Source organism: Ranitomeya imitator, chromosome 1, assembly GCF_032444005.1.
Source record: "Ranitomeya imitator isolate aRanImi1 chromosome 1, aRanImi1.pri, whole genome shotgun sequence".
Taxonomy (NCBI): Eukaryota; Metazoa; Chordata; class Amphibia; order Anura; family Dendrobatidae; genus Ranitomeya; species Ranitomeya imitator.
The window spans coordinates 635213783-635233369 of NC_091282.1; positions in this window are offsets into that span (position 1 = coordinate 635213783).

The window sequence follows — 19587 nt, forward strand, 5'->3', positions numbered from 1 at the left end:
TGTTACATAGGACTGCAGGTAACATCTACTACATTAGCTGTGCTCAGAGAGTTATCACTGTTATCTGTGGTGTTACATAGGACTGCAGGTGACATCTACTACATTATCTGTACTCAGAGAGTTATCACTGTGTTATCTGTGGTGTTACATAGGACTGCAGGTAACATCTACTACATTATCTCTACTCAGAGAGTCATCACTGTTATCTGTGGTGTTACATAGGACTGCAGGTGACATCTACTACATTATCTGTGCTCAGAGAGTTATCACTGTTATCTGTGGTGTTACATAGGACTGCAGGTGACATCTACTACATTAGCTGTGCTCAGAGAGTCATCGCTGTTATCTGTGGTGTTACATAGGACTGCAGGTGACATCTACTACATTATCTGTACTCAGAGAGTTATCACTGTTATCTGTGGTGTTACATAGGACTGCAGGTAACATCTACTACATTATCTGTACTCAGAGAGCTATCACTGTTATCTGTGGTGTTACATAGGACTGCAGGTGACATCTACTACATTAGCTGTGCTCAGAGAGTCATCGCTGTTATCTGTGGTGTTACATAGGACTGCAGGTGACATCTACTACATTATCTGTACTCAGAGAGTTATCACTGTTATCTGTGGTGTTACATAGGACTGCAGGTAACATCTACTATATTAGCTGTGCTCAGAGAGTTATCACTGTTATCTGTGGTGTTACATAGGACTGCAGGTAACATCTACTACATTATCTCTACTCAGAGAGTCATCACTGTTATCTGTGGTGTTACATAGGACTGCAGGTGACATCTACCACATTATCTGTACTCAGAGAGTTATCACTGTTATCTGTGGTGTTACATAGGACTGCAGGTAACATCTACTACATTATCTCTACTCAGAGAGTTATCACTGTTATCTGTGGTGTTACATAGGACTGCAGGTGACATCTACTACATTATCTGTACTCAGAGAGTTATCACTGTGTTATCTGTGGTGTTACATAGGACTGCAGGTAACATCTACTACATTATCTCTACTCAGAGAGTCATCACTGTTATCTGTGGTGTTACATAGGACTGCAGGTTACATCTACTACATTATCTCTACTCAGAGAGTTATCACTGTTATCTGTGGTGTTACATAGGACTGCAGGTGACAACTACTACATTATCTGTGCTCAGAGAGTTATCTTTGTGTTATCTGTGGTGTTACATAGGACTGCAGGTGACATCTACTACATTATCTGTACTCAGAGAGTTATCACTGTGTTATCTGTGGTGTTACATAGGACTGCAGGTAACATCTACTACATAATCTGTGCTCAGAGAGTCATCACTGTTATCTGTGGTGTTACATAGGACTGCAGGTGACAACTACTACATTATTTGTGCTCAGAGAGTTATCACTGTGTTATCTGTGGTGTTACATAGGACTGCAGGTAACATCTACTACATTATCTGTGCTCAGAGAGTCATCACTGTTATCTGTGGTGTTACATAGGACTGCAGGTGACAACTACTACATTATTTGTGCTCAGAGAGTTATCACTGTGTTATCTGTGGTGTTACATAGGACTGCAGGTGACATCTACTACATTATCTGTACTCAGAGAGTTATCACTGTGTTATCTGTGGTGTTACATAGGACTGCAGGTAACATCTACTACATTATCTCTACTCAGAGAGTCATCACTGTTATCTGTGGTGTTACATAGGACTGCAGGTTACATCTACTACATTATCTCTACTCAGAGAGTCATCACTGTTATCTGTGGTGTTACATAGGACTGCAGGTTACATCTACTACATTATCTCTACTCAGAGAGTCATCACTGTTATCTGTGGTGTTACATAGGACTGCAGGTGACATCTACTACATTATCTGTGCTCAGAGAGTTATCACTGTTATTTGTGGTGTTACATAGGACTGCAGGTTACATCTACTACATAATCTGTGCTCAGAGAGTCATCACTGTTATCTGTGGTGTTACATAGGACTGCAGGTGACAACTACTACATTATCTGTACTCAGAGAGTTATCACTGTGTTATCTGTGGTGTTACATAGGACTGCAGGTAACATCTACTACATTATCTCTACTCAGAGAGTCATCACTGTTATCTGTGGTGTTACATAGGACTGCAGGTTACATCTACTACATTATCTCTACTCAGAGAGTTATCACTGTTATCTGTGGTGTTACATAGGACTGCAGGTGACATCTACTACATTATCTGTACTCAGAGAGTTATCACTGTGTTATCTGTGGTGTTACATAGGACTGCAGGTAACATCTACTACATTATCTCTACTCAGAGAGTCATCACTGTTATCTGTGGTGTTACATAGGACTGCAGGTTACATCTACTACATTATCTCTACTCAGAGAGTCATCACTGTTATCTGTGGTGTTACATAGGACTGCAGGTTACATCTACTACATTATCTGTGCTCAGAGAGTTATCACTGTTATCTGTGGTGTTACATAGGACTGCAGGTGACATCTACTACATTATCTGTGCTCAGAGAGTTATCACTGTTATCTGTGGTGTTACATAGGACTGCAGGTAACATCTACTACATTATCTGTACTCAGAGAGTCATCACTGTTATTTGTGGTGTTACATAGGACTGCAGGTTACATCTACTACATTATCTCTACTCAGAGAGTCATCACTGTTATCTGTGGTGTTACATAGGACTGCAGGTTACATCTACTACATTATCTCTACTCAGAGAGTCATCACTGTTATCTGTGGTGTTACATAGGACTGCAGGTTACATCTACTACATTATCTCTACTCAGAGAGTCATCACTGTTATCTGTGGTGTTACATAGGACTGCAGGTGACATCTACTACATTATCTGTACTCAGAGAGTTATCACTGTGTTATCTGTGGGGTTACATAGAACTGCAGGTGACATCTACTACATTATCTGTGCTCAGAGAGTTATCACTGTTATTTGTGGTGTTACATAGGACTGCAGGTTACATCTACTACATAATCTGTGCTCAGAGAGTCATCACTGTTATCTGTGGTGTTACATAGGACTGCAGGTGACAACTACTACATTATCTGTACTCAGAGAGTTATCACTGTGTTATCTGTGGTGTTACATAGGACTGCAGGTTACATCTACTACATAATCTGTGCTCAGAGAGTCATCACTGTGTTATTTGTGGTGTTACATAGGACTGCAGGTGACAACTACTACATTATCTGTACTCAGAGAGTTATCACTGTGTTATCTGTGGTGTTACATAGGACTGCAGGTTACATCTACTACATAATCTGTGCTCAGAGAGTTATCACTGTTATCGGTGGTGTTACATAGGACTGCAGGTGACAACTACTACATTATCTGTACTCAGAGAGTTATCACTGTGTTATCTGTGGTGTTACATAGGACTGCAGGTGACATCTACTACATTATCTGTACTCAGAGAGTTATCACTGTTATCTGTGGTGTTACATAGGACTGCAGGTGACATCTACTACATTATCTGTGCTCAGAGAGTTATCACTGTGTTATCTGTGGTGTTACATAGGACTGCAGGTAACATCTACTACATTATCTGTACTCAGAGAGTTATCACTGTTATCTGTGGTGTTACATAGGACTGCAGGTAACATCTACTACATTATCTGTACTCAGAGAGTTATCACTGTTATCTGTGGTGTTACATAGGACTGCAGGTGACATCTACTACATTAGCTGTGCTCAGAGAGTCATCGCTGTTATCTGTGGTGTTACATAGGACTGCAGGTGACATCTACTACATTATCTGTACTCAGAGAGTTATCACTGTTATCTGTGGTGTTACATAGGACTGCAGGTAACATCTACTACATTATCTGTACTCAGAGAGTTATCACTGTTATCTGTGGTGTTACATAGGACTGCAGGTGACATCTACTACATTATCTGTACTCAGAGAGTTATCTTTGTGTTATCTGTGGTGTTACATAGGACTGCAGGTGACATATACTACATTAGCTGTGCTCAGAGAGTCATCGCTGTTATCTGTGGTGTTACATAGGACTGCAGGTGACATCTACTACATTAGCTGTGCTCAGAGAGTTATCACTGTTATCTGTGGTGTTACATAGGACTGCAGGTAACATCTACTACATTATCTGTACTCAGAGAGTTATCACTGTTATCTGTGGTGTTACATAGGACTGCAGGTGACATCTACTACATTAGCTGTGCTCAGAGAGTCATCGCTGTTATCTGTGGTGTTACATAGGACTGCAGGTTACATCTACTACATTACCTGTGCTCAGAGAGTTATCACTGTTATCGGTGGTGTTACATAGGACTGCAGGTGACATCTACTACATTAGCTGTGCTCAGAGAGTCATCGCTGTTATCTGTGGTGTTACATAGGACTGCAGGTGACATCTACTACATTATCTGTGCTCAGAGAGTTATCACTGTGTTTTGTGCGATTTTACATAGGACTGCAGGTAACATTGACATTGATGCATTTCGGCTCTAGTTTACCCGTTGGATAAAACCTACAAGGACTAGAAGTCAGAAGAAGAAGCAATGTTATCTCCAGTGTACAGCCTGTCCCATTTTTCCCCACATTCGATGTCGGACCATGTAAGGCTGTATTTTTCGGGAATTTGCTGTGTGATGTGCTGAGAATACTTCTCCCCTCTCCTCTGGGCCGGGAGCTGAGATCTTACTCCAGAAACCACTTGAAAGCCTCTCCATTTAGAAGGCCATTTCTGTAGGATGACATCATTGTTTTCATCCACGGAGAATCCAAGCCCAGATGAAGGAGCCGTCTGTATGGATTAATATTTCACATGTGCATGCCCATAGGGGTCTGGTTACATGTTGCTGGCACAGTGTGTAGAAAGGAATTCTTGCAGAGGTTTTTCCTACGAATTATTGCTCTTGCGGTGGATCGAAGCCAAGAGAAACCACATTTTTTTCCGAAAATGGAATGTTATGAGAGAGAGAGAGAGGCAAATATCAGACATCGACTCTCATAGCACAATTGGAAGAAATTTTACCTCCAGAACAATTGCCAAAATTGTCTGGAAATGTGAAAATACTGTAATAATGCTCAACGAGAACATTTAAGAAAGTTTCCACCAATGGAACAAAGTTAGAAAACAATTATGGACAAATAATTACTATGAGCTTTTTCAATGTTTTCAGCCATATGTTGATACAATTAATTTAAAATAATGTGTTGGTTAAGTGTTTCCAACTCTAATGCAAACCTTTGTGTCTCCATGGCTACAGACTACAAACAATTCCCGTGTAGTCTGATCCTGCAGTAATGTGTTAATCTACTCTGTCTTCTGCTATATCTTTCATTTGTGTGTAACGACTTTATGAATGGTACATGGTTTTGGTCCAATTATAATTGATCATTAAGTCATTGTAAAATAGGTCTCTTCCGTGTAGCCTGGCAACTACGAATAGCACTTCCCCAGACAGTTTTTGTGTAACCCATTTCATCTAGCAAGCAGGTCGCAGAGGTCGTTCACCCTTCATCACGTGTGCATGGATCTGAGCATACATATGGCCCTTTAGGGCTGGTTCCACGAATTAGCTGCTGGCCGGTGGAGCAGACTGGCAGAGAAGATTCTTAGAAGCTAGATCAAAACCAAAGAGGTCAGAAAACAAAGTCAGAATTGTCAGGCAAATGTCAATACAATCCAAGGTCAGCAACTGAATAACACAAGATTATGGCAGCACAAGCATAGGGATAGAACCAAGGTAAGGTATAATCTATAACTGGCAACTGAAGACAAAGGAACTAGTGGTTTATATAGTGTGCACAAAGCCCAAGTCTCACAGAAGAGCATTAACGAGATAACCCAACCTCCTTGCCTGGATGGCACCATAAGTCCTCGAATATCAGAAAGGACTGCTGCACTGTCACCACGGGTTGCTCGCAATGACGGCGTTGTGCCATCCGTTGACAGAGGGACTAAGCTCAGACATGGATGTAACAGTCGTTAGATGTTATCGGTCCGATATAGTGAAACAACACACAAAAGGGTAACTGATCTAGAATTTGCATCAATAATACCTGTATTTCCCAATATCCCAAGCTGGTGCTCCAACATGTTCGCCGCCTAATTTATGGACATTCAGTTATCTTTTAGCAGAGGATCAATCATGATCCAAATATGCTGACACATCCTTGTAGACCCTTCATGCACGCAACTATAAATACACCAACGTTTCATGTTCCAGTTGTTGATGTTGGACGTCTGTGGGAACTATTGATAGTTTGTCTTATGTTACATCGGGCGCCAGCAAATCTCCTGTATTTCTCTTAGTGAGGTTTCCAGTTAGCTCATGGGATTGAGTTACACATATGATCCAACAGTAGAGCAGCTCTGCTCAATCTTAACCATGTCATCGTGATAGAAATAACCTCTTTTGCGCCCTTGTGGTCAACGTGCAGACCAAAGGAATGGGATATGGGAACAGTACATACTTCACGTTAGGAATATCATCCTCCAGAGACTCTTCTAAAGCTGACCTTCAATGGTCAGTGGGACATACTGTATGCATGATGGGATCTTGAACGTATCAAATATATCAAGGTGTGCTTTTTAAAGATATTCACACCATACTTTGTAAGGCGTTGAAAATCTTACATCTAAAGGACTTGTCTGGGACTTTTACATTGATGGACTAACCTTAGGATTGGTCATCAATATCTGGTCGGTGGCAGTGCGACACCCTGTATCCTCGCTGATTAGTTGTTCCCAGTGTTGGATGGATGTGCTCAGTTGTGAGCTGCACAGCACAGTTCCATCCACTGCATAGTAGCTGCGCCTGGAGTATTGCACATACACCCCCTAGAGGTGCAGTACACAGTCACGGCCAATATACAATTGATGGAGCTGTACGATGTGCCGCTCCACCACGGAGCACCGGAAACAGCTGATTGGCGGGGGTGGCGGGTGTTGCACTCCCGCTGGTCAGATATTAATGTCCTGTCCTAAGGATAGTCCATCAATGTAAGAATCCCAGACAACTCCTTCAAAAATTAGCTTCTATAACCAAATGGTTTTCCACACACAAAGATCTTCTGCACTTCTGTGCTGTCACATGCCAGCTGTACAATTTCTTCAGTGTTTTGTGACTCTGTTTTATAGTCCCTTCTCAATGGCTGTGTTATACCATGTAATGTAGTAGTTGCAGAAGTAATAGTGGCCGCCGTTTTAGGTGATTCCTGAAAACCAACTATTGTTCAAATTTGCCCGCTTCAATTAAATTATACAAATTTGAAACAATTCAAATCACTCATCTTTTGCGTAGACTCTTTGTCACAGTGTGTACAGGTCCTTTGTAGAATTATGTCATGTCAGTCTTATGTGACATCATCGATGATGAGGTGGTGGGCCCATGACCATCTTTTTTGGTCAAAGGAAGTACATCTTAACCGTGAACCTGGCCTCGAGAAATCCAAGCAATGTCCAACAATGGGGCCTACTGAAAGGATATTGACCAAAGACTAAGGGCTCTACCTAAGAAGATGATATTGAGACATTGCCTATAGATTATTTACATATCTTTTCTTCATTGACTAGGACCCAAACTAATGTAAAAGTCCTTCAACCTTAAAATTCTCATACCCAAATATTGAGCAATTGTTCCTCAACCAGTATTGACAGCTCTGTTGATAACACTCATCTCACTCAAGTTTTTATAGACTGTACCCTGTTCCTTTGGAATTTAAAACCATTTTCCATCACACTCCCTTGAATCTGTAATGTTTGAGGATACCCTTAAGAAGAAAGATTTCTAAGAACCCTTTCTATAATTTTCATAAACAGAGAAAACCACTGGGAAAGGTCCAAACGTCCCTTAAAAATACATAGCGGAACCTGATAGCAACATCTTGTGTTGGCCAACGTGATGATGTTTTCGAACCTTAATTTCCTATTTGAGAACATCAACTCTATGTCAGTCTTAGATATAATAAACATGTGAGAAATGACTATGCACGAACGATAAAGTCCGTGGGTGTTGGATATGTGTGGTTCAGTTTCTCACTCCCCATGTCCCTGTGCTCTATCTCACACTAATCTTCTATCTACCAGTGAAGAATTATTTGCGATATTACTGTAATGTCGTAATTTTTTTGCCATTTCGAAGTTGTCAAAAAGGTGACATCCACTGGTGATAACAAGAACCATAGAAATGGCATGTAATCCTCTGAGATACTGCCTAGCTCAGCAAAGAAGAGTCTGGAGGGTGGACAGTTAGATGAAGGCTCTCAATCTGAGAAGATGTCCTTCCAAGTGGTGATGAGTGGCCAAAGTCATCATCTGAGGTCTAGGGTCTCTGAATTTAAATAAATAGGGCAGCACACTGCAGCGCCAAAACATGCAAACTTGAAAACACAAAATTTGAACTGCATTACTGCACTGAAAATATGAAAAATGAGAGCTTTTAGCGCATAAAAATGGCCAATTTTATGTGTACCTCGTAGCCACGATAAGGCATCTCTCTTATACGAGGCCCTACGCTTGACCTACCTCTCTGAGAATAAACGTCTCCATCTGAATGGGTACATGTGAAACCTCTCCTTGGACTCAAATTCTCTCTCACTGTGGAGGGGTATTGGACCTATTATAATTAAAACACCTGAAGCTAGGAGGCGGGGAGTGCACGATCAGAAGGCTAGAGAATACATTTCAAAAAACCTGATCTGCACATCCAAACATAGACACAGTGTGAACAGGTGCTGAACCCAGAGTCGCCAACTCGTATATATTTAAATAAATAGGGCAGCACACTGCAGCGCCAAAACATGCAAACTTGAAAACACAAAATTTGAACTGCATTACTGCACTGAAAATATGAAAAATGAGAGCTTTTAGCGCATAAAAATGGCCAATTTTATGTGTACCTCGTAGCCACGATAAGGCATCTCTCTTATACGAGGCCCTACGCTTGACCTACCTCTCTGAGAATAAACGTCTCCATCTGAATGGGTACATGTGAAACCTCTCCTTGGACTCAAATTCTCTCTCACTGTGGAGGGGTATTGGACCTATTATAATTAAAACACCTGAAGCTAGGAGGCGGGGAGTGCACGATCAGAAGGCTAGAGAATACATTTCAAAAAACCTGATCTGCACATCCAAACATAGACACAGTGTGAACAGGTGCTGAACCCAGAGTCGCCAACTCGTATATATTTAAATAAATAGGGCAGCACACTGCAGCGCCAAAACATGCAAACTTGAAAACACAAAATTTGAACTGCATTACTGCACTGAAAATATGAAAAATGAGAGCTTTTAGCGCATAAAAATGGCCAATTTTATGTGTACCTCGTAGCCACGATAAGGCATCTCTCTTATACGAGGCCCTACGCTTGACCTACCTCTCTGAGAATAAACGTCTCCATCTGAATGGGTACATGTGAAACCTCTCCTTGGACTCAAATTCTCTCTCACTGTGGAGGGGTATTGGACCTATTATAATTAAAACACCTGAAGCTAGGAGGCGGGGAGTGCACGATCAGAAGGCTAGAGAATACATTTCAAAAAACCTGATCTGCACATCCAAACATAGACACAGTGTGAACAGGTGCTGAACCCAGAGTCGCCAACTCGTATATATTTAAATAAATAGGGCAGCACACTGCAGCGCCAAAACATGCAAACTTGAAAACACAAAATTTGAACTGCATTACTGCACTGAAAATATGAAAAATGAGAGCTTTTAGCGCATAAAAATGGCCAATTTTATGTGTACCTCGTAGCCACGATAAGGCATCTCTCTTATACGAGGCCCTACGCTTGACCTACCTCTCTGAGAATAAACGTCTCCATCTGAATGGGTACATGTGAAACCTCTCCTTGGACTCAAATTCTCTCTCACTGTGGAGGGGTATTGGACCTATTATAATTAAAACACCTGAAGCTAGGAGGCGGGGAGTGCACGATCAGAAGGCTAGAGAATACATTTCAAAAAACCTGATCTGCACATCCAAACATAGACACAGTGTGAACAGGTGCTGAACCCAGAGTCGCCAACTCGTATATATTTAAATAAATAGGGCAGCACACTGCAGCGCCAAAACATGCAAACTTGAAAACACAAAATTTGAACTGCATTACTGCACTGAAAATATGAAAAATGAGAGCTTTTAGCGCATAAAAATGGCCAATTTTATGTGTACCTCGTAGCCACGATAAGGCATCTCTCTTATACGAGGCCCTACGCTTGACCTACCTCTCTGAGAATAAACGTCTCCATCTGAATGGGTACATGTGAAACCTCTCCTTGGACTCAAATTCTCTCTCACTGTGGAGGGGTATTGGACCTATTATAATTAAAACACCTGAAGCTAGGAGGCGGGGAGTGCACGATCAGAAGGCTAGAGAATACATTTCAAAAAACCTGATCTGCACATCCAAACATAGACACAGTGTGAACAGGTGCTGAACCCAGAGTCGCCAACTCGTATATATTTAAATAAATAGGGCAGCACACTGCAGCGCCAAAACATGCAAACTTGAAAACACAAAATTTGAACTGCATTACTGCACTGAAAATATGAAAAATGAGAGCTTTTAGCGCATAAAAATGGCCAATTTTATGTGTACCTCGTAGCCACGATAAGGCATCTCTCTTATACGAGGCCCTACGCTTGACCTACCTCTCTGAGAATAAACGTCTCCATCTGAATGGGTACATGTGAAACCTCTCCTTGGACTCAAATTCTCTCTCACTGTGGAGGGGTATTGGACCTATTATAATTAAAACACCTGAAGCTAGGAGGCGGGGAGTGCACGATCAGAAGGCTAGAGAATACATTTCAAAAAACCTGATCTGCACATCCAAACATAGACACAGTGTGAACAGGTGCTGAACCCAGAGTCGCCAACTCGTATATATTTAAATAAATAGGGCAGCACACTGCAGCGCCAAAACATGCAAACTTGAAAACACAAAATTTGAACTGCATTACTGCACTGAAAATATGAAAAATGAGAGCTTTTAGCGCATAAAAATGGCCAATTTTATGTGTACCTCGTAGCCACGATAAGGCATCTCTCTTATACGAGGCCCTACGCTTGACCTACCTCTCTGAGAATAAACGTCTCCATCTGAATGGGTACATGTGAAACCTCTCCTTGGACTCAAATTCTCTCTCACTGTGGAGGGGTATTGGACCTATTATAATTAAAACACCTGAAGCTAGGAGGCGGGGAGTGCACGATCAGAAGGCTAGAGAATACATTTCAAAAAACCTGATCTGCACATCCAAACATAGACACAGTGTGAACAGGTGCTGAACCCAGAGTCGCCAACTCGTATATATTTAAATAAATAGGGCAGCACACTGCAGCGCCAAAACATGCAAACTTGAAAACACAAAATTTGAACTGCATTACTGCACTGAAAATATGAAAAATGAGAGCTTTTAGCGCATAAAAATGGCCAATTTTATGTGTACCTCGTAGCCACGATAAGGCATCTCTCTTATACGAGGCCCTACGCTTGACCTACCTCTCTGAGAATAAACGTCTCCATCTGAATGGGTACATGTGAAACCTCTCCTTGGACTCAAATTCTCTCTCACTGTGGAGGGGTATTGGACCTATTATAATTAAAACACCTGAAGCTAGGAGGCGGGGAGTGCACGATCAGAAGGCTAGAGAATACATTTCAAAAAACCTGATCTGCACATCCAAACATAGACACAGTGTGAACAGGTGCTGAACCCAGAGTCGCCAACTCGTATATATTTAAATAAATAGGGCAGCACACTGCAGCGCCAAAACATGCAAACTTGAAAACACAAAATTTGAACTGCATTACTGCACTGAAAATATGAAAAATGAGAGCTTTTAGCGCATAAAAATGGCCAATTTTATGTGTACCTCGTAGCCACGATAAGGCATCTCTCTTATACGAGGCCCTACGCTTGACCTACCTCTCTGAGAATAAACGTCTCCATCTGAATGGGTACATGTGAAACCTCTCCTTGGACTCAAATTCTCTCTCACTGTGGAGGGGTATTGGACCTATTATAATTAAAACACCTGAAGCTAGGAGGCGGGGAGTGCACGATCAGAAGGCTAGAGAATACATTTCAAAAAACCTGATCTGCACATCCAAACATAGACACAGTGTGAACAGGTGCTGAACCCAGAGTCGCCAACTCGTATATATTTAAATAAATAGGGCAGCACACTGCAGCGCCAAAACATGCAAACTTGAAAACACAAAATTTGAACTGCATTACTGCACTGAAAATATGAAAAATGAGAGCTTTTAGCGCATAAAAATGGCCAATTTTATGTGTACCTCGTAGCCACGATAAGGCATCTCTCTTATACGAGGCCCTACGCTTGACCTACCTCTCTGAGAATAAACGTCTCCATCTGAATGGGTACATGTGAAACCTCTCCTTGGACTCAAATTCTCTCTCACTGTGGAGGGGTATTGGACCTATTATAATTAAAACACCTGAAGCTAGGAGGCGGGGAGTGCACGATCAGAAGGCTAGAGAATACATTTCAAAAAACCTGATCTGCACATCCAAACATAGACACAGTGTGAACAGGTGCTGAACCCAGAGTCGCCAACTCGTATATATTTAAATAAATAGGGCAGCACACTGCAGCGCCAAAACATGCAAACTTGAAAACACAAAATTTGAACTGCATTACTGCACTGAAAATATGAAAAATGAGAGCTTTTAGCGCATAAAAATGGCCAATTTTATGTGTACCTCGTAGCCACGATAAGGCATCTCTCTTATACGAGGCCCTACGCTTGACCTACCTCTCTGAGAATAAACGTCTCCATCTGAATGGGTACATGTGAAACCTCTCCTTGGACTCAAATTCTCTCTCACTGTGGAGGGGTATTGGACCTATTATAATTAAAACACCTGAAGCTAGGAGGCGGGGAGTGCACGATCAGAAGGCTAGAGAATACATTTCAAAAAACCTGATCTGCACATCCAAACATAGACACAGTGTGAACAGGTGCTGAACCCAGAGTCGCCAACTCGTATATATTTAAATAAATAGGGCAGCACACTGCAGCGCCAAAACATGCAAACTTGAAAACACAAAATTTGAACTGCATTACTGCACTGAAAATATGAAAAATGAGAGCTTTTAGCGCATAAAAATGGCCAATTTTATGTGTACCTCGTAGCCACGATAAGGCATCTCTCTTATACGAGGCCCTACGCTTGACCTACCTCTCTGAGAATAAACGTCTCCATCTGAATGGGTACATGTGAAACCTCTCCTTGGACTCAAATTCTCTCTCACTGTGGAGGGGTATTGGACCTATTATAATTAAAACACCTGAAGCTAGGAGGCGGGGAGTGCACGATCAGAAGGCTAGAGAATACATTTCAAAAAACCTGATCTGCACATCCAAACATAGACACAGTGTGAACAGGTGCTGAACCCAGAGTCGCCAACTCGTATATATTTAAGTAAATAGGGCAGCACACTGCAGCGCCAAAACATGCAAACTTGAAAACACAAAATTTGAACTGCATTACTGCACTGAAAATATGAAAAATGAGAGCTTTTAGCGCATAAAAATGGCCAATTTTATGTGTACCTCGTAGCCACGATAAGGCATCTCTCTTATACGAGGCCCTACGCTTGACCTACCTCTCTGAGAATAAACGTCTCCATCTGAATGGGTACATGTGAAACCTCTCCTTGGACTCAAATTTTTTCTCACTGTGGAGGGGTATTGGACCTATTATAATTAAAACACCTGAAGCTAGGAGGCGGGGAGTGCACGATCAGAAGGCTAGAGAATACATTTCAAAAAACCTGATCTGCACATCCAAACATAGACACAGTGTGAACAGGTGCTGAACCCAGAGTCGCCAACTCGTATATATTTAAATAAATAGGGCAGCACACTGCAGCGCCAAAACATGCAAACTTGAAAACACAAAATTTGAACTGCATTACTGCACTGAAAATATGAAAAATGAGAGCTTTTAGCGCATAAAAATGGCCAATTTTATGTGTACCTCGTAGCCACGATAAGGCATCTCTCTTATACGAGGCCCTACGCTTGACCTACCTCTCTGAGAATAAACGTCTCCATCTGAATGGGTACATGTGAAACCTCTCCTTGGACTCAAATTCTCTCTCACTGTGGAGGGGTATTGGACCTATTATAATTAAAACACCTGAAGCTAGGAGGCGGGGAGTGCACGATCAGAAGGCTAGAGAATACATTTCAAAAAACCTGATCTGCACATCCAAACATAGACTGAGTGTGAACAGGTGCTGAACCCAGAGTCGCCAACTCGTATATAGTAAAGTAAATAGGGCAGCACACTGCAGCGCCAAAACATGCAAACTTGAAAACACAAAATTTGAACTGCATTACTGCACTGAAAATATGAAAAATGAGAGCTTTTAGCGCATAAAAATGGCCAATTTTATGTGTACCTCGTAGCCACGATAAGGCATCTCTCTTATACGAGGCCCTACGCTTGACCTACCTCTCTGAGAATAAACGTCTCCATCTGAATGGGTACATGTGAAACCTCTCCTTGGACTCAAATTCTCTCTCACTGTGGAGGGGTATTGGACCTATTATAATTAAAACACCTGAAGCTAGGAGGCGGGGAGTGCACGATCAGAAGGCTAGAGAATACATTTCAAAAAACCTGATCTGCACATCCAAACATAGACACAGTGTGAACAGGTGCTGAACCCAGAGTCGCCAACTCGTATATATTTAAATAAATAGGGCAGCACACTGCAGCGCCAAAACATGCAAACTTGAAAACACAAAATTTGAACTGCATTACTGCACTGAAAATATGAAAAATGAGAGCTTTTAGCGCATAAAAATGGCCAATTTTATGTGTACCTCGTAGCCACGATAAGGCATCTCTCTTATACGAGGCCCTACGCTTGACCTACCTCTCTGAGAATAAACGTCTCCATCTGAATGGGTACATGTGAAACCTCTCCTTGGACTCAAATTCTCTCTCACTGTGGAGGGGTATTGGACCTATTATAATTAAAACACCTGAAGCTAGGAGGCGGGGAGTGCACGATCAGAAGGCTAGAGAATACATTTCAAAAAACCTGATCTGCACATCCAAACATAGACACAGTGTGAACAGGTGCTGAACCCAGAGTCGCCAACTCGTATATATTTAAATAAATAGGGCAGCACACTGCAGCGCCAAATATATATTTAAATATATACGAGTTGGCGACTCTGGGTTCAGCACCTGTTCACACTGTGTCTATGTTTGGATGTGCAGATCAGGTTTTTTGAAATGTATTCTCTAGCCTTTTGATCGTGCACTCCCCGCCTCCTAGCTTCAGGTGTTTTAATTATAATAGGTCCAATACCCCTCCACAGTGAGAGAGAATTTGAGTCCAAGAAGAGGTTTCACATGTACCCATTCAGATGGAGACGTTTATTCTCAGAGAGGTAGGTCAAGCGTAGGGCCTCGTATAAGAGAGATGCCTTATCGTGGCTACGAGGTACACATAAAATTGGCCATTTTTATGCGCTAAAAGCTCTCATTTTTCATATTTTCAGTGCAGTAATGCAGTTCAAATTTTGTGTTTTCAAGTTTGCATGTTTTGGCGCTGCAGTGTGCTGCCCTATTTATTTAAATATATACGAGTTGGCGACTCTGGGTTCAGCACCTGTTCACACTGTGTCTATGTTTGGATGTGCAGATCAGGTTTTTTGAAATGTATTCTCTAGCCTTCTGATCGTGCACTCCCCGCCTCCTAGCTTCAGGTGTTTTAATTATAATAGGTCCAATACCCCTCCACAGTGAGAGAGAATTTGAGTCCAAGGAGAGGTTTCACATGTACCCATTCAGATGGAGACGTTTATTCTCAGAGAGGTAGGTCAAGCGTAGGGCCTCGTATAAGAGAGATGCCTTATCGTGGCTACGAGGTACACATAAAATTGGCCATTTTTATGCGCTAAAAGCTCTCATTTTTCATATTTTCAGTGCAGTAATGCAGTTCAAATTTTGTGTTTTCAAGTTTGCATGTTTTGGCGCTGCAGTGTGCTGCCCTATTTATTTAAATATATACGAGTTGGCGACTCTGGGTTCAGCACCTGTTCACACTGTGTCTATGTTTGGATGTGCAGATCAGGTTTTTTGAAATGTATTCTCTAGCCTTCTGATCGTGCACTCCCCGCCTCCTAGCTTCAGGTGTTTTAATTATAATAGGTCCAATACCCCTCCACAGTGAGAGAGAATTTGAGTCCAAGGAGAGGTTTCACATGTACCCATTCAGATGGAGACGTTTATTCTCAGAGAGGTAGGTCAAGCGTAGGGCCTCGTATAAGAGAGATGCCTTATCGTGGCTACGAGGTACACATAAAATTGGCCATTTTTATGCGCTAAAAGCTCTCATTTTTCATATTTTCAGTGCAGTAATGCAGTTCAAATTTTGTGTTTTCAAGTTTGCATGTTTTGGCGCTGCAGTGTGCTGCCCTATTTATTTAAATATATACGAGTTGGCGACTCTGGGTTCAGCACCTGTTCACACTGTGTCTATGTTTGGATGTGCAGATCAGGTTTTTTGAAATGTATTCTCTAGCCTTCTGATCGTGCACTCCCCGCCTCCTAGCTTCAGGTGTTTTAATTATAATAGGTCCAATACCCCTCCACAGTGAGAGAGAATTTGAGTCCAAGGAGAGGTTTCACATGTACCCATTCAGATGGAGACGTTTATTCTCAGAGAGGTAGGTCAAGCGTAGGGCCTCGTATAAGAGAGATGCCTTATCGTGGCTACGAGGTACACATAAAATTGGCCATTTTTATGCGCTAAAAGCTCTCATTTTTCATATTTTCAGTGCAGTAATGCAGTTCAAATTTTGTGTTTTCAAGTTTGCATGTTTTGGCGCTGCAGTGTGCTGCCCTATTTACTTTACTATATACGAGTTGGCGACTCTGGGTTCAGCACCTGTTCACACTCAGTCTATGTTTGGATGTGCAGATCAGGTTTTTTGAAATGTATTCTCTAGCCTTCTGATCGTGCACTCCCCGCCTCCTAGCTTCAGGTGTTTTAATTATAATAGGTCCAATACCCCTCCACAGTGAGAGAGAATTTGAGTCCAAGGAGAGGTTTCACATGTACCCATTCAGATGGAGACGTTTATTCTCAGAGAGGTAGGTCAAGCGTAGGGCCTCGTATAAGAGAGATGCCTTATCGTGGCTACGAGGTACACATAAAATTGGCCATTTTTATGCGCTAAAAGCTCTCATTTTTCATATTTTCAGTGCAGTAATGCAGTTCAAATTTTGTGTTTTCAAGTTTGCATGTTTTGGCGCTGCAGTGTGCTGCCCTATTTATTTAAATATATACGAGTTGGCGACTCTGGGTTCAGCACCTGTTCACACTGTGTCTATGTTTGGATGTGCAGATCAGGTTTTTTGAAATGTATTCTCTAGCCTTCTGATCGTGCACTCCCCGCCTCCTAGCTTCAGGTGTTTTAATTATAATAGGTCCAATACCCCTCCACAGTGAGAGAGAATTTGAGTCCAAGGAGAGGTTTCACATGTACCCATTCAGATGGAGACGTTTATTCTCAGAGAGGTAGGTCAAGCGTAGGGCCTCGTATAAGAGAGATGCCTTATCGTGGCTACGAGGTACACATAAAATTGGCCATTTTTATGCGCTAAAAGCTCTCATTTTTCATATTTTCAGTGCAGTAATGCAGTTCAAATTTTGTGTTTTCAAGTTTGCATGTTTTGGCGCTGCAGTGTGCTGCCCTATTTATTTAAATATATACGAGTTGGCGACTCTGGGTTCAGCACCTGTTCACACTGTGTCTATGTTTGGATGTGCAGATCAGGTTTTTTGAAATGTATTCTCTAGCCTTCTGATCGTGCACTCCCCGCCTCCTAGCTTCAGGTGTTTTAATTATAATAGGTCCAATACCCCTCCACAGTGAGAGAGAATTTGAGTCCAAGGAGAGGTTTCACATGTACCCATTCAGATGGAGACGTTTATTCTCAGAGAGGTAGGTCAAGCGTAGGGCCTCGTATAAGAGAGATGCCTTATCGTGGCTACGAGGTACACATAAAATTGGCCATTTTTATGCGCTAAAAGCTCTCATTTTTCATATTTTCAGTGCAGTAATGCAGTTCAAATTTTGTGTTTTCAAGTTTGCATGTTTTGGCGCTGCAGTGTGCTGCCCTATTTATTTAAATATATACGAGTTGGCGACTCTGGGTTCAGCACCTGTTCACACTGTGTCTATGTTTGGATGTGCAGATCAGGTTTTTTGAAATATAGGGTCTCTGAATTGTCTGGAACTACAGTGCTAAACAGTTATGGTGCTTAAATCATGGGACAGGGGCCATGGGTGCTGCTAAAATCTGTCCTGGCAAAGTATGGGTGTTGATACTATCTGGGTTCTAGTGAAGACATGGGTGCTTCGATCTGGTGTATTTTGTATATCCATTGATCCGGACAGCTTCAGTGTCCCCGCCCTCCTTTGATGCAGCAGAGAGAATGTAAAGTTCAATTCAATGGTGGAACCATGCCACTGACCTTACCTATCAATCATAAGGAGCACAATGCCCTTCCAACATGCAGGAAGCGTTGCAATCATTGCAATGGCTGTCGTTAGCGAATATCACCCATTGTCTCTTAGGGACATAAAACATAATGACAAGCAGGAAAATGTATACAAACAATTGTAAGAATAGTTTTTGTTATCCATAGCAACCAGGTTGTATTATTATTTTTATAGTGTAGAACCCCCCCGTTGTGTTGTATAATCTGTGCTGCCAGTTTTTTTTTTGTACATTTCCATTGAGTTGTTTTCACTTTAATACTGACTTTAACATTTATAAAGACATTGGGTGCGAACATGATAAAATATGGAGCATGATACTTCCTGAAAATAGAAATCGAAAGTCTAAGAAAAATTCCAGAGTGCCTTTTGGTCTAACTGTTTCTCTCTCTCTAAATGCCAGGAGTAAGGGTCTGTTTGTCTATGAAGCTTTTCTTCCTTTTCTTTTTTTTATTAGCTCAGTAGTTGTGCAGGGGATTACACAGACAAACACCTTTGGTAGAATGTATGTTATTTTGCTGTCTGCTTCTGTGCACCCTTGGGCTCTTAAGGTACTAAATAAAGACAAAGAATTGCTAATCAAGGTACTACAATTTATTAATATATTTAGATGAAGAAACTTGTCCCAATCTAAAGATATCATGAGCAGTTTCGCATCCCAGAAGGTCCCAGTTTAAGGACCTTTGACACAGGAAAAGCTTCTGGATCGCCCGCCAGGACCCTGGGGTACTTGGGCCAGGTCCAGTGGCTTTAAAGGGGTAGTCACGGTGGCAGTGACCCGGTCCATGGCCCTGGGGGTCCAAGTTAAAGGGAAGGTCTTTAAAGGGGTTGCTTTGAATAAAGATTGTTTGTTACGCCATCTGTGGTATTCGGTCAGGGATGACTGACGCTGCTTAAAGGTTTCCACTGGGGATGATGTTATTGCAGCAGGGATGGTATGGCTTATCACAGGTGAAGCTTGATCCCCAGGGCTCCCGGTGTAGTGGGTAAAGATGACAGAAGGTGTAGTGCCGGAAAGAAT